At 43.4% G+C, this 16,149-nt stretch overlaps 1 non-coding gene across 1 annotated transcript; it reads right to left on the reverse strand.

Moving 5' to 3' along the window:
• Positions 1-12,063: 12,063 nt before the first annotated feature.
• TRNAE-CUC (transfer RNA glutamic acid (anticodon CUC)) lies at positions 12,064-12,135 on the reverse strand. Its single transcript has one exon. It is a non-coding gene; the product is annotated as a tRNA-Glu (tRNA).
• Positions 12,136-16,149: the final 4,014 nt, after the last annotated feature.

A 16,149-nucleotide genomic window follows, 5' to 3' on the forward strand; every position in this document is an offset into this window, starting at 1 on the left:
GGAAGGGTTAGACTCAGAAGTGTCCCTGTTTGCAGATGATGTGAAGTTCATGAGGAGAATTAAATCTGATGAGGACCAGGCAGGACTTCAAAGAGACCTGGACAGACTGGACACCTGGTCCAGCAAATGGCTTCTCGAATTTAATCCTGCCAAATGCAAAGTCATGAAGATAGGGGAAGGGCACAGAAGACCACAGACAGAGTATAGGCTAGGTGGCCAAAGACTGCAAACCTCACTCAAGGAGAAAGATCTTGGGGTGAGTATAACACCGAGCATGTCTCCGGAAGCACACATCAATCAGATAACTGCTGCAGCATATGGGCGCCTGGCAAACCTGAGAACAGCATTCCGATACCTTAGTAAGGAATCATTCAAGACACTGTACACCGTGTATGTCAGGCCCATACTGGAGTATGCAGCACCTGTTTGGAACCCGCACTTGATAAAGCACGTCAAGAAACTAGGGAAAGTACAAAGGTTTGCGACAAGGTTAGTTACAGAGCTAAGGGGAATGTCCTATGAAGAAAGATTAAGGGAAATCGGCCTGACGACACTGGAGGACAGGAGGGTCAGGGGAGACATGATAACGACATATAAAATACTGCGTGGAATAGACAAGGTGGACAAAGACAGGATGTTCCAGGGAGGGGACACAGAAACAAGAGGCCACAATTGGAAGTTGAAGACAGAAATGAGTCAGAGAGATAGTAGGAAGTATTTCTTCAGTCATAGAGTTGTAAGGCAGTGGAATAGCCTAGAAAATGACGTAGTGGAGGCAGGAACCATACACAGTTTTAAGACGAGGTTTGATAAAGCTCATGGAGCGGGGAGAGAGAGGGCCCAGTAGCAACCGGTGAAGAGGCGGGGCCAGGAGCTAAGACTCGACCCCTGCAACCACAAATAGGTGAATACACACACACACACACACACACACACATGGTAATGCATTATTTACAGCTAGCAAAGTCAGGGTATTTCTCCAGAATGGTCTGTAATATACCACTGTGGATAAAATACTTTGCCATTTCTTGAACATTTCTGAGTGAGTTGTTTCTAAATTCATTAATTTGATCACACTCCAGTACATAATGACGCAAGGTGTGACAATAGTCCATCTGGCAAAGTTTACATTTCGTTTGGTCTACATCTGGTGGTGGTGATTTAACCTGCCAAAGATACTTGTAACCCAGCCGGAGCCGGGCAGTAGTGACATCCAAGAGTCTGCTTATCTTGTTGGATGCACCATAGACATGTGGCTCCTCCTGCATGATGGAATGATGATAAATGGACTGACTTGTGCCAATCTCCCTAAGTCTTAAGTCAATAAAGTTCATTTGAAGTTCTTTTCGTATTATTGTTCTCAAACTGCTAACTGACAACCCAAGATTGTAATCTACCCCCTCTTTGAAAGCATACAGCTTAGCCAATTTATCAGTTCTATCATGCATCTGAAGACCAGTGTGAGATGGAATCCACAGCATGTGCACTCTGACTCCACTGTCCACAGGGGCTGTATAGTCCTTGTGGCTTAGTGCTTCTTTTTGATTATAATAATAATAATAATCCACTGTCCACAATCTTACCATACCTATGTCTGGCTTCTGACACAAGCATGCCACAATTTATACTTAATGAGTTGAGAGCATTTATGGATGACAGAGAATCAGTTACAATTAAAGTGTCAACCTTAGATACATGGACACATTTGAGTGCAAGGAGTATGGCAAACAGTTCTGTTTGAAGGGTAGAGACCCAGTTATTGATGCATGCTCCAATTTCTTCATGAGAGCCATCACTCTGTGTGACAACAGCAGCACTACCAGCTGCACCAGTGGACTGGTGAACAGAACCATCGACGTAAATAATTTGTGAGAGAGTGTTCTGTGTGACTAAGTTATCAATACAGCTTAAGGCATCATGTTTGGCTTCAAGACGAAGCTTTGGTTGTGATTTAAGAAGAGTTTGGGGGGAAATGGAGGAATGGTAGTTTGGAATGGGGTAATATCCCATGGAGCAGGGAAATGTCTCTGTTGTCTAACTTGGTCAGTCGTCACGTGAGGTCACAGACCCTGAGCTGCTTTGGGGATTAGTGTGGACGGTTACAAAGCATGGCTTGCTTCTGCAGTGTTTTAAAAATTGAGGTTGGAGAGTTGAAGGAGGAGGTCTTGCTTCTCCAGGAGGAGATTAGGAGGCTGAAGGTCCATCTCAATGGGTCTGGGAGAGAGTGTGAGGTGGCTGGAGTTGTGGGGAATGAGGTTCCTAGCAGTGAGGTGCAGTCTGTCTTTCGCTGTGAGGAGGCTGTAGTTGGGGAGGTAGCAACGGCTACCAGCAGTGAGGTGCAGTCCAGCACCTGCTACAAGTGGCGAGTGGTTCACAGTAATGGGAGGCGCATCAGAGTAAGGAAAGTTAAGAGTGAAGATCTGAAGGTAGGAAATCGCTTCTCTGTTCTTCAGGATGAATGTACTTCAGTGGCCAGTGAAGGTAAGGGTACTACTGCCCCTGCTAATGGAGGTAAGCGCATTCTTTTGGTTGGTGACTCTCGGGTAAGATATATTGACCGTGCTTTTTGTAATAGGAATAAGAAGATGAGAGATAGAGTGTGCTTCCCTGGAGCTGGTGTTGGGGACGTTGTCAACAGGCTGGATAATATCATGTCAGGTAATGGGAACAAGCCCATTATCTGTCTCAGTGCTGGTGGAAATGATATTGGGAAGGGTAGGAGAGAAGAGCTGCTAGATAAGTACAGGTCAGCTATAGATTTCATTAAGTTTAAGGGAGGGATCCCAATCATATGTAGCATCCTGCCTAGAAGGGGAGTAGGAAATGAATGGTTGTCTAGGGTAATTGGTGTAAATTGCTGGCTAGACAGATACTGCAAGGAACTTGCAATCCCATTCATTGACAACTGGAACAACTTTTATGGCAAACATGATATGTATGCAAGGGATGGGGTACATCTCTCTGGGGCTGGGGTGGTAGCACTTGCAGACTCGATTGAGAAGGCCATTGGTGAAATGCCTATGATTTTAAACTGATGGAAGATAGAGGTATGGGTGTGTGTGGGAAACAAGCAGGTTGCAACACTTGGGTTGGAAACAGTAAATGTATAAAAGGCATTCAGCATGAAGTTATAAATAAAGACAATAGATCAGGTCAGCAAACAAAGGGGGACAGCAGAGGGCAGCAAGGGACTAGCTCCCTTAAGGTTTACTATACTAATAGCAGGAGTGTAAGAAATAAGATAGATGAGCTAAGATTAATTGCAAGTGCAGGAAACATAGATATTATTGCTATAACAGAGACCTGGCTCAATCTGAAAGATAGAGAGATGCCCTCTGAATGTCACATACAAGGCTATAAATTATTCCACACTGACAGGGTCAACAGGAAAGGTGGTGGAGTAGCGATGTATGTCAGAGACAATTTAAATTGTTGTGTTAGACAAGATATTAAATTAGAAGCGTCAGCCACTGAATCTGTTTGGTTACAGCTTCTCGAGGGCCGAGAAAAACTAATTTTGGGTGTGATTTACAGGGCCCCAAATCTTGATAGGGAGTGCAGTAAACTTCTATGGGATGAAATTCGTAAGGCATCTACATACGAAAATGTGCTAATGGGAGATTTCAACTATAGACAGATTGACTGGAGCAATTTGACAGGAAATTTAGAGTCAGGTGACTTTCTTGATACGATCCAGAATTGTTTTTTAAAACAGTTTGTGACAGAGCCAACTAGGGGAAATAACCTCCTTGACTTGGTTCTTGCCAGTAGGGAAACACTAATTAATAATCTTGAGGTTAATGATGAGCTTGGGGAAAGTGATCACAAATCACTCAGTTTTAATATATCATGGAATTCCACTAATAATGGCAATCAAGTCTCCGTCCATGACTTTCGCTTGGCTGATTTCATAGGACTGAAAAATTACTTAGGTGGGCTGAACTGGAATGACCTGACTAAGGGTCAGGTAGGTGGTGATGGTTGCCGATATGATGCTTTCCAGGGCATAGTTCTAGCTGCTCAGTCAAATTATGTTCCAAATAGGGAAATCAGATCAAACAAAAATGATCCTAAATGGATGAACAATAGATTAAAATATCTGATTGGTCAAAAGAGAGGCATATATAGGCAAATCAAAAGAGGAGAGGGGCAATTAAGAAATCGATATATTCAGTTAAAGAGAGAAATAAAAAAGGGAATTAGAAAAGCAAAAAGAGATTATGAGGTTAAAGTTGCAAGAGAATCGAAGACTAACCCAAAAGGATTCTTTCAGGTATACAGAAGTAAGATCAGGGACAAGATAGGCCCACTCAAAAGTTCCTCGGGTCAGCTCACTGACAGTGATAAGGAAATGTGTAGAATTTTTAACACATACTTCCTCTCAGTTTTTACACAGGAGGATACCAGCGATATTCCAGTAATGATAAATTATGTAGAACAGGACGATGATAAACTGTGCACTATTAGGGTCACAAGTGACATGGTCCTTAGGCAAATAGATAAATTAAAACCTAACAAATCCCCAGGCCCTGATGAACTGTATGCAAGGGTTCTAAAGGAATGTAAAGAGGAGCTTAGCACACCTTTGGCTAATCTTTTCAACATATCACTACAAACTGGCATGGTGCCAGATAAGTGGAAAATGGCAAATGTGTTACCTATTTTCAAAACAGGTGACAGGTCCTTAGCTTCGAACTATAGACCAATAAGCCTAACCTCCATAGTGGGAAAATTTATGGAATCAATAATTGCCGAGGCAGTTCGTAGCCACCTTGAAAAGCATAAATTAATCAACGAATCTCAGCATGGTTTTCAAAGGGGCGTTCCTGCCTTACGAATTTATTAACTTTTTTCACTAAGGTATTTGAGGAGGTAGATCATGGTAATGAATATGATATTGTGTATATGGACTTCAGTAAGGCTTTTGACAGGGTCCCACATCAGAGACTATTGAGGAAAATTAAAGCACATGGAATAGGAGGAGAAATTTTTTCCTGGATAGAGGCATGGTTGACGAATAGGCAGCAGAGAGTTTGCATAAATGGGGAGAAATCAGAGTGGGGAAGCGTCACGAGCGGTGTTCCACAGGGGTCAGTGTTGGGCCCCCTGCTGTTCACAATCTACATAAACGACATAGATGAGGGCATAAAGAGCGACATCGGCAAGTTTGCCGATGACACCAAAATAGGCCGTCGAATTCATTCTGACGAGGACATTCGAGCACTCCAGGAAGATTTGAATAGACTGATGCAGTGGTCGGAGAAGTGGCAGATGCAGTTTAATATAGACAAATGCAAAGTTCTAAATGTTGGACAGGACAATAACCATGCCACATATAAACTAAATAATGTAGATCTTAATATTACGGATTGCGAAAAAGATTTAGGAGTTCTGGTTAGCAGTAATCTGAAACCAAGACAACAGTGCATAAGTGTTCACAATAAAGCTAATAGAATCCTTGGCTTCATATCAAGAAGCATAAATAATAGGATTCCTCAGGTTGTTCTTCAACTCTATACATCCTTGGTTAGGCCTCATTTAGATTATGCTGCACAGTTTTGGTCACCGTATTACAGAATGGATATAAATTCTCTGGAAAATGTACAAAGGAGGATGACAAAGTTGATCCCATGTATCAGAAACCTTCCCTATGAGGATAGACTAAGGGCCCTGAAACTGCACTCTCTAGAAAGACGTAGAATTAGGGGGGATATGATTGAGGTGTATAAATGGAAGACAGGAATAAATAAAGGGGATGTAAATAGTGTGCTGAAAATATCTAGCCTAGACAGGACTCGCAGCAATGGTTTTAAGTTGGAAAAATTCAGATTCAGGAAGGATATAGGAAAGTACTGGTTTGGTAATAGAGTTGTGGATGAGTGGAACAAACTCCCAAGTACCGTTATAGAGGCCAGAACGTTGTGTAGCTTTAAAAATAGGTTGGATAAATACATGAGTAGATGTGGGTGGGTGTGAGTTAGACCTGATAGCTTGTGCTACCAGGTCGGTTGCCGTGTTCCTCCTTTAAGTCAATGTGACCTGACCTGACTAGGTTGGGTGCATTGGCTTAAGCCGGTAGGAGACTTGGACCTGCCTCGCATGGGCCAGTAGGCCTTCTGCAGTGTTCCTTCGTTCTTATGTTCTTATGTTCTTATGTAGCTGGTTCATGCGGAGGTCGGTTCCAGTTTTTTCGATCCATCTGGAAGGATGTTCACCAGAGCTGAGGAAAGTTTGGAGGGCTTCTGTGCAGGGGTTTGAATGGGCTAGCCTAAGCATATTGACCCCAATAAAGATATTTCTTTCAGTAACACGATCTCTAATGCTTGGAATATTAAGTTCTTTCCGCATATTTAAAATTTTGGCAGTACGAGGGCATCCTAGGATGATCCTCATTGCTTCGTTTTGCAGTTTTTCCAGCCCTCCAAGCTTCCAGTCAGACACGAGTGCAAGTAGTGGCGCCGCATAATCAACCAATGATCTAATATAAGCAAGATACATCATTTTCACAATTTTAACATTAGCACCATACCTGGGATGAAAACCTGCCACAACTCTAAGTGCTCTCAGCCTTTCTTTGTATTGGCGACAAAGTCTCGTTACAACAGGTCCAAGTAGTGGAACCTCAAAGCCTAGATACCTGTATCTGCTTACATATTCTAGAAGAGACCAATCATGCAACTGGATCTGACGAACTGTGCCTCTTTGCCGAGGAGGACGTCTGTTGAGTATCTTTGTTTTATCCCCTGAGATTATTAACCCTAGGTCATGACACGAGGCTAGTACATGATTAAGAATGTTTTGGGTGTTGGAGAATCCGGTGGTGTGAATCATTATGTCATCAGCAAAACTAACCATATAATGATGGGGCTGGCTAGGCATGGCATTAAGTAAGGCATTAATCAAAATGTTGAAAAGGGTGGGACTAAGCACACCTCCCTGTGGGGTTCCTAATTCAAAATCTTTAGTTACACTTCTATGTCCCTGGAACAACACAGACGACTTTCTGTTGGACAGGTAACCTTTAATCCAGCGGAGAAGCCATCCTCCAACATCCATTCTGGCAAGTTCACTAATGATTACATGTCGGTTGGCTACATCAAAAGCGGATTTAAGGTCAAGGAACGTAGTGTATGAGCTGTCAGTGTGCAGAGTGAGAAAGGTGGTAATGCAATGATGCACACTCCTTCCATGCATGAAACCATGCAACCGGGGTGACAAGAATTGCTTAATTCTGTGCATAAGACGATTAAGAATCATCCTTTCGAATGTTTTACACAAGCAGCTAGTAAGGGATATTGGGCGAAATGAATTTTGTTGATTGGGCTTCGGAATGGGAATAATGAGGCTATTGGTCCATGATTTAGGGAGCTCCCCAGTGACATAACTCATGTTATATAATTCAAGTAAAGGATTACCTGGTACTCGACACAGCAATCTGAGTATGTTGTAAGTAATACCATCCTCACCAGGCGACGTGGAGTTGCCCTTGGTTAGTGCTGCATCAAGTTCATAATTATTGAAAGGAATGTTGCAGTCATCTGCCTTGCTGAGCATAAAGCAAACAAGTCTCTCCCTTGCATCATATTTGTCCATTAATTTCGCCTGTGTGGTACTGGGAAGACTGTCATAGCTAGATGTAGCAGCCCAAGCACTGACTAACTCATTCGCCCTATGCAAGGGATGAGGGTGCGCGATCTGCCCAGTTCTGTTACCCTTAATTCTATTTATGTCCCTCCATGCCCGGCTAAGTGGGGTGTGAGCATTGAGACCATTGACAAATTGTTCCCAGTCTGTTTGCCGCAGCTCTGTCATACGCTCTCTGGCAGCAGCAAGGGCAGTTTGGAAGAGCCTCAGCATTTCAGGGGTACGATGGTTTCTATAGGCTAGGCCTAGTCTGTGAGCAGTACGTTTCAATGTTCGAAGTTTAGAATCATTGTAATAGGTATGATTTTTATAAGACTTATGATTATTATGGAAGTCATTTGGATTTAGAGTAGTAGGAGGTTTCAGAGGCGGCTCTAAGAAGTTCTGAATACTGCTCACAAGGTCATTGTTAAAAGTCTCGACAGAGGAACACTCATAGGAATTATACCAGTCAGTCACATGTGCAACAAAGTCATCATGTTGATCAGGGGAAACATTAAGACGTTTCCGTTTAAATATCCCACCAGGGAGAATAGTATTACCAATATCTAGAGAGGTTAGCCTTGGGAAATGATCAGACGCTATATCTGTTACAATGGAAGACTCACAGCTGGCAGAAGTAATGTTGAAGCCCAGACACAGATCAAGGACACCTCCATAGATATGTGTGGGTTCAAGGTCACCTACAATTTGCACATTATCATGACTGTTTAAGAGTGACAACAGTTGATTGCCATTACGATTACCAAACTGAGAGTTTCCAATGCTTTTGTGTCTTGCATTATAATCACTAATAATGAGAGTAGGTTCAGACTGAGCACAAGTTGGGAGCTCCAAGTAATTAAACTTATCAGCAGGAGCGTACAAGTTAAATATGTTGAGAGCAGAGTTCCCAATATAAATCCTAACACCGTGATACTGTAGCCCCTCCGTTTTCTTATGTGCAAGAAGTTGATGGGGAAGTGATTTTTTAATATATAGAACACAAGAATTTTTTTTTATATTTTTATTGAAAAACGCAATACATAGTTATACATGTAGACAATGTAAGCAATGAAACGTATCCATTATATATAACAAAAGAAAACTCCACATTCCCTACCGTAGCACTAAACTTATACATAAGAACTAAACTAAAGACAGCCCACAGCTTCATATACAGGTGGGTTTATTACATCCAAAATTGCAGCCATAAACACAATATGCAATATAACCCAAAGAATGTCACAGGTATTGACATTTTACATAAAACTGTATGTACGAAGACATTCTCAATTATCCAAAAATTCTTTACACACTTACTATTGTTGTATATTAAACTTCATATCAAATACATAATCCATAACACCTCAATAATTACGAAACAAATAAAGGGTAGAAAATAACAATCTCCACACCTCACCACAGAAAAACTAAACACAGTATAATATAACAAATGATTCGTCCCACCTCACTTCCATACACTACATCATCCTACAAGCGAACTTACACAATCACGTATATTTAGTAATATTTTTCAAATATAATTTCCAGTTTTGAGTAACAAACTTCTTCTACCATATAATGAAATATACATAGTCATTACTATTAAACATTAACTTAAACGAGACTATATTCTTATTCTACAGACCGCAGCATTTCTTGCCTCACCATCCTAACACTACTTAACACATTGTACATCAACACGTCCTTATATACCCATCACTCGTCAATAATATTCAGTGAACTTCACCGAATACTAATATACAACCCATACTGAGTACATGAAATTCTCTTACATACTGCTATATACACTTGATGTATGATAAAAATCACACACATTGCATTATCTCATTATTAGCAGTACATTTGGTACACAGACATATTTATCACGCCCGCATGTCCTTTGCTTTAATACAACCACCAGTCCTGATAATACATTACAACATATTCCAAATTTAACTTATCCATAACATACATCAGTATACCATTCTGAGTATGACCGTATACTTTTCACATGCACACAAATATTGCTCATTTCCATGTCCATAAAAATCTTAACAACTTTTCCCTTACAAACCACCACAAACTTACTTAAAACACACTCCACAACTACGCTGCCATTTCACACCATATCATGGAACTCCTCATACGTTCCCAAATTCTGAGACGAGCCCGGTGCAACCCCTGAAAATCCAAACATCCCCCCCCCCTTTTTTTTTTTTTTTTTTTTTTTTTTTCCTCACTCCGCCAACAAATTTCTGACATTCATACTTCGATATCCTTCAGGAAAAACCCTTCCCCATCTACTTCCATATATCCCCCTATTACGACTAAGTGTTTTGTACATTGTTGCAGCCAATACCTTCTTTCGCACCATTCAATCCCCATTACCCCTCATGGCCCATGATACGAAAACAAAATCCGTTATGATGTACACCAAAGCACGCTGCACAGACTCTTCCACACCTCCCACATCTAAACTCAATGCCCTTAATACCGATATCCCTCCCCCACCCACCCTCCTCAAAATCCCACCCATCCACTCCCGTATACACTCCAAATTTTTTACAAAAATATACTACATGAAAAGCTGTCTCCCTATCCCCACACACCCTACATACGTCCTCCACCATCAACCCTCTCTCCCGAAGCACCACACCAGACGGCAATATTCCATGAAGGAAACGAAACATTACCTCTCTCACTCTTGGTCTGATGCGCACCAACCGCAACCTTACCCAAATGTCTCCCCATGCATACATTGGGTATATGCCCTCAACATTTGCAATCACCCTCACCCCTACAGCACGCTCCAGAACACCTACCCGTATCCTAGACGGATCTCTAACATACAATAAAGCTCGCAGCACATCCTCACACTCTCTCATCTCTGATCCTACCCACCACCTTCGTGCCTCCTCATATAATGCTTGCACACCCTTCCCCACACGACCTTCCACTCGGAGAAACCCCCTCTTCAAATAGATACACTTAACCCTTAATCTTATATCTATTAAACCCAATCCACCTTTGTCGACCGGTAGCATAACAACACTTCTACCCAACCAATCACACCCAGAACCCCATATATATCGAAAAACCTTTTTTAGCATTCTAGTTATGTCCGGTCCTGCCAACGGATATACTGCTGCCACATGCCAGACCATACTATATAACATCACATTCACCACTATTACACGTTGATGTATCGTCAAATGCAAGGGTCTCAAAACATTTAACCTACCCACCAACCTATCTACTGCCCTCTCAGAATTAAGCATCCGTGCCTCCCCGGCATTCCCCATATAAATTATCCCACACACCTTTAGTCTATCCACCACACACCAACGCACAGCTGTTTCCCATCGCGCCCTCCCTACCCAATTCCCTAAGACCAACAGTTTCGATTTCTCCACATTCACTTTTAAACCTGTAACACCTTCAAAACCACCAATTACATCCTCCACCTCATGTAAACTTTCCTCCCTGCTCATTAGAATTGTTGTATCATCCACATACCCTATTATTCCCATCCCACCATTCTCCACACCACGTACCACCCCTAAACATCGCCCCACTGCCCTATAAAAAGGGTCCTGTATACAAGCAAACAACAGTTGAGACAGAGGACAACCCTGCCTTATGCCTCTACCCATTGAAACCCACTCACCCAATTTCCCATTCACCTGCACACGTACACCTACCCTATTATACAAAGTCTCAATCCAACGTACCATCTCTTCCCCAAAACCCTGCCTCCGTAAGATATGCCACAGTGCCTTTCGTTCTACGCAATCATACGCAGCCTGCCAATCCAATGCTAAGACACCTCCCCCCCTTTCATTCTCCCCCTCCATACTTTCCACAAAATCTTTTATTATTCCATGTCCCTCATACATCGTCCTTCCCGGCACCCCATACTGACCTCTCGCAACAACTCTATCTATCACGCACTTCAGCCTGTTCCCCAAGATTTTTGCGAATATCTTATAATCAGCACATAACAACGACAACGCCCTGTAGTTCTGCACTGTAGTAGGGCCTTCCCCTTTTGGGATCAAAACTACTACTGCGGTACGCTGCAACTCGCCCATCCTCCCCTCACTTTTCATCACATTCATCAGGTTCACTAAAAAATCCTTCAACACACTCCAATGCTTCACATAGAATTCACAAGGTAACCCATCTATACCTGGCGCTTTACCTCTCGCCATATTCTCTGTGGCATGCAAAGAGTACGTAACCTTTATTCGGCGCATGGACACACCCTCATTTACAGGCTATCTCCCCCAACCAGCGAACCTGGTCACTAGTTGAACGATGGGGCCCCATCATCAACTCTTAGCAACCTGGTTCGCTGGTTGGGGGAGATAGCCTGTAAATGAGGGTGTGTCCATGCGCCGAATAAAGGTTACGTACTCTTTGCATGCCACATGGTTCCCGTGCCGGGAATCGAACCCGGGCCTCGCGGGTGAGAGCCGCGTATCCTAGCCACTAGACAACACGGGATGTTGCCCGAGTTATGGCCAACACTGGAGAAGCATTAATCATTATAGGTTCAGGACACGAAGTAACAGTAGTAATGTTATTACCCAGTAATAACATGGCATTTTTCATGGGAAATCCTTTTGAGATACCTACAGTCAAGTACCCAGTGTAATATTTGCACTGTACATAAATTTTATGCAAAGGAACTGAATATATAGCTCCTCCATAGGCTTCCAATAAAACTGAGGAATTCAAGGAAGTATTCTCTGAAAGGGGTAATATTCCTTCTCTGACAAGTGAGCAATATGCTCCAGTATCTCTAAAGGTATTTACTTTAGTTGGTTCTGAGTTTTCCTGAAGGGAAATAAGACTTTCGCAATAATAAGGGGCCATACCTTTTTCTACTTCTCTAGGGGACATGTTACTAGGGATATTAGAGATTTTCCCGATGGGTTGAGGTTTTTGGGGGCAGTTGGAACTGATGTGACCTACTTTATTGCACCTGAAGCAGACGACAGGCTTGCCCTTTACTCCCTGATGACGTTGCAAGTGGTGTCGTTCTGGCTGGTGCCTCTCTGGATATTGTTGTCGAGATGCTCCATAAGTAGTTTGCCTCTCCGCAGGGGGACCATATGTTGAGAAGCGTGGCTCACCAGGTGACTTATTTGGATGACGTAGACGCTCTCCCTCCTGCTGGCACTTCATTCTCCAATGTTGTCGATCTCTGCTCATGCCAGACTGTTGAAAAGAGAGACAGGACCGCTCGGACAAGGAGCGGTTCGTTTCGAAGGTATCAGCCAACCTGGCCGCCTCCAATGCAGTGGTTAAGTCACGATCCTGCAGAAAGACACGAACCTCTGGTCCCACAGACTCCAGCAGGTTATCAATCAGAATTAGCTGCACCAGCTCCTCAAAGTTAGAGACACCACTCGCTTTATACCAGCTGGTAAAAGCTTTGGTTTGCTGTCTCACAAAGTCCACCAGGGATTGACCAAGCTGCCGCCTGTTCAACTTGAAGGTCTTACGATATTTAGCTGGGATACATGTATATGCTCCCAACACTGTGGTCTTCACTACTTGATAATCAGAGAATTCAGCGTCAGTTAATACCGACGTAAATTCCTGTGCCTTACCCAATAATGCTGTATGAACCAACGCTGCCCAGTGCTGTTCCGGCCACCTCAAGGCTCGAGCCTGATTTTCGAAGCTTTCGAAAAATTGCTCTGGTTCGGCCTCATTGAAGCGGGGAACAAGCTGTACTGCTTTTTGTAAACTGAAATCGTTTACAGAATGCGAAAACTGCCTCCTCTCTCTTTCCCTATCAAATTCTTCCCTTGCGAATGCTCTCTGTTCCCTAGTTTGCTCAAGATTGATTTTTGCCAGCTCAAGTGCCAACGACGCTGATTCACCCTGAGACAACCCAGCTGCACTATACTGACCATTTTGCTCCGTAGGTGTATCATCTTCCTCCTGCGAGAACATAAGAGTTTTTTCCTTAGCTCCCGTAGAGGGAGGAGTTTGATGTGCCATCTCTTCTTCAATAAGTATGTCAGCAATAAGTGAACGCAGTTGCGCAGCTGTGAGAGTGCGTTTATAGGGAATGCCAATGGAACGAGCAATTTGCCAACAACGCTGTAGGGACAATTTAGGTAGGTTATGCAAAGTATATGCCGACACCAGGCGTCTGACTCGTCTAGGTGGCATAAGTTATTCGCTATGCACAGTACGAATACCCCAACGTAACACGTTAATTTGCAGAACACGCTTAGCTATGCACAGTACGATTGCAGAATACGCATACAAGCAAAGCCGACTGCACACAAGATTGACCGTAGCGAAGCGAGCACACTGAACAAGCTAGTAGCGAGCTGTTGAACGATCACACAATAGCAAGGCTGATCATAAGCAACTGACACGCAAAATTTGTAAAGCGAAGCGAAACAGCAAGCTACACAATGTTCCTGCTACAAGCTTCACCCTAAGCTCAACCGTTTCTCTAAGTCCAGCTCTCGGACAGGCTACCCATATTACAACCTAGGATTTCAAATGGCCTGTTATCCCAGGTGTAATGGGAGCAAATAAACACAGTAGAAAAAGTTTAGACTTATATTATCCTTCACCAATTATAACAGCAATATGTACACTATGTACAGTGATAAATATAGTGCACTCCACGGTAAGCAAGGCAGAAATAGAAGCCACAAGATAGCAGACCGTGCTTCAACCAGCTCTAGCCAATAAGAAGGTGGGATTGACAATCGCAGAGGTTATGTGGATACCGCTCTCCTGTCTGCCCTTGTCATTCCCACTCTAGAGCTGGTTGAAGCACGGTCTGCTATCTTGTGGCTTCTATTTCTGCCTTGCTTACCGTGGAGTGCACTATATTTATCACTGTACATAGTGTACATATTGCTGTTATAATTGGTGAAGGATAATATAAGTCTAAACTTTTTCTACTGTGTTTATTTGCTCCCATTACACCTGGGATAACAGGCCATTTGAAATCCTAGGTTGTAATATTCTCCAAAGCTCTCCATACCTCCCCCTCTTCAATATCCCCTCCCAATGCCATACGATCACTTCCACTCAGCACACAAGATACATTCTCTCCCAATCTCTCTAAATCCTCACCGTTCACTCCTACACTCCGCAAATATTTTCCAAACCAACTATCCATAAAACCACTCATACCCTCAGTAGTTCTCAACTCCTGACCCTTCGTATACCCACCTAAGTTCTCGTGTACTACCAGCTTATCAATTTCCATTGCCAACCTGCGTCTCCGCTGTCCCCGTAACACACAGGCTGACGGCCTGTCACCCCAAATCGCCTCCTCTAACCCACCTTGCACCCTCGCCTCATCAAATCTCTCATTGTGCATATCCCTTATCTGCCACTTTAATGCTTCAATTTCCTCCATTGGATACACACCTGTCACAGCACCCCTCTGATAACAACCCTGCAACCGCCCCTCTAAATACTGTTGAAGCCCATATGTCATCCATGCCTCATTCTTTCCCCTTCGCACATAATATTGCCTGATCCTCGTCTTCGCAACCCCATCCCACCACCCCAATAAATCGCTTGCACTCTTACCCCCACCCCATAAGTCCTCCCACAAACTTTCAAAATCCCCTCCCTCCACCCCCTCACCCAGTAGTCGTACATTCAGCTTCCAGTACCCCAAATATCTCTTAGGCAAACCGTCCCAATTTAAATCAGCATAAACCGCCCTATGATCTGAATAAACGACATTCACCGTCTGCACCCGCGTCACCCTCACTCCCCTTGTCACATACAACCTATCTAATCGTGCAGCATATCCCTTTCTATGAAATGTGTGCTCTATCTCACAATCCCCTCCATCAACTATATCCCTCAATCCCACACCTCTCAATAGATCCCCTAAACCTGCCAAAAAACACCCTGCCCCTCTCGGTTCCACATCCTTCCTGCGCACCACACAGTTCCAGTCGCCACCAACTATTGTCACTGACGGTAATGACCGCAAATAATATACCAATACGTTATTCACAAATTCATTCTTTACCCTTACATCATTCTCAGCCGGCACATACACACAAACGACTGCCATCCGCTCACCTCTCCACCACCCATCTATTCTTAACACACGACCCCCCCCCTTCACTCCTAAGAACAACAAACGGGCTCGTCTCTCGGATCAGGATTCCCACCCCTCCCTTCATTCGCTCCGAATACATCACAAACACTCTGTACCCATCCACCTCCAATTCCTTTCCCAGCTTGAAATTATGTTCCTGCACAAAAACAATGTCTATAGCATAACGTCTTAAAAATCCCTTTACCCACAGACGCTTCTCACTCGCACACAATCCATTAATATTCACTGTCATGCACCGGAAACCTACTTATGTGATTTCACCCTCTGCCCCTTTTCACCTTTCACTGACACGCTTTCAGTGTGTCTGCTTCGTCCACTTTTCTCTCCACTGCCCACTGGTGGCTTCCCCTGATCCAACACCTTACCAGGCGTACCTTTAGTGCTCCCACGCA

The sequence above is a fragment of the Cherax quadricarinatus genome, unplaced genomic scaffold, assembly GCF_038502225.1.
Source record: "Cherax quadricarinatus isolate ZL_2023a unplaced genomic scaffold, ASM3850222v1 Contig563, whole genome shotgun sequence".
Lineage (NCBI taxonomy): Eukaryota > Metazoa > Arthropoda > Malacostraca > Decapoda > Parastacidae > Cherax > Cherax quadricarinatus.